The sequence below is a fragment of the Myotis lucifugus genome, unplaced genomic scaffold, assembly GCF_000147115.1.
Source record: "Myotis lucifugus unplaced genomic scaffold, Myoluc2.0 scaffold_50, whole genome shotgun sequence".
Lineage (NCBI taxonomy): Eukaryota > Metazoa > Chordata > Mammalia > Chiroptera > Vespertilionidae > Myotis > Myotis lucifugus.
Genome location: NW_005871098.1, coordinates 3,863,346 through 3,863,896, shown reverse-complemented (window position 1 = coordinate 3,863,896; position 551 = coordinate 3,863,346). Strand labels below are relative to the sequence as shown.

General features: G+C 59.5%; 1 pseudogene; it reads right to left on the bottom strand.

Annotated features, from left to right (window-relative positions):
- The window catches only part of LOC106697152, a 60,796-nt pseudogene extending 60,531 nt beyond the window's left edge, over positions 1–265 (bottom strand).
- Between the last annotated feature and the right edge of the window lie 286 nt (positions 266–551).

Here is a 551-nt window from a genome sequence, read left to right as displayed (position 1 = left end):
CAGGCAGGGGAGATCATGGCTGGTGGGGTGACCGCAGAGATCAGCCAGCACTCATGCTCCCAACCGGCTCTCCCTGGGAGTCCGGAGTGGAGGGCGCTCTCCCTGGGAACCTGGAAATCCGCCTCCCAGGGCAACTGTGCAGAAACCAAGCCTGGCGAGCCATGGAGAGGGCGACCTACCTGGAGGCCACGCAGCTTTTATAGTTGAAGTCGTCCTGGATGGAGGACTGGGGGTAGCAGGGATCAGAGTCCGCCAAGTCAGCCATGGAACCCCGGTCCCCGCCGAATGACTAGAGCACATGGACTTCAATGGTCCTCAGTCACTTGCTGAGCAGCAGTCAGCCTGGACCAGGAATCAAACCCAAAACCTGACAGAATGGAACCCAAACCTTTGCTGTGGCAGAGGAGCTCCGACCCACAGCAGGGGCCAGGGCACACCAGAGGGATTTTGTTGAGGGACCCTGACAGGCAGCACCCTGAGCAGTGGGTTAGAACCTCCTCCTGATACAGCAAGGTTGCAGGTTGGATCCCTGGTCAGGGCACAGACAAGAA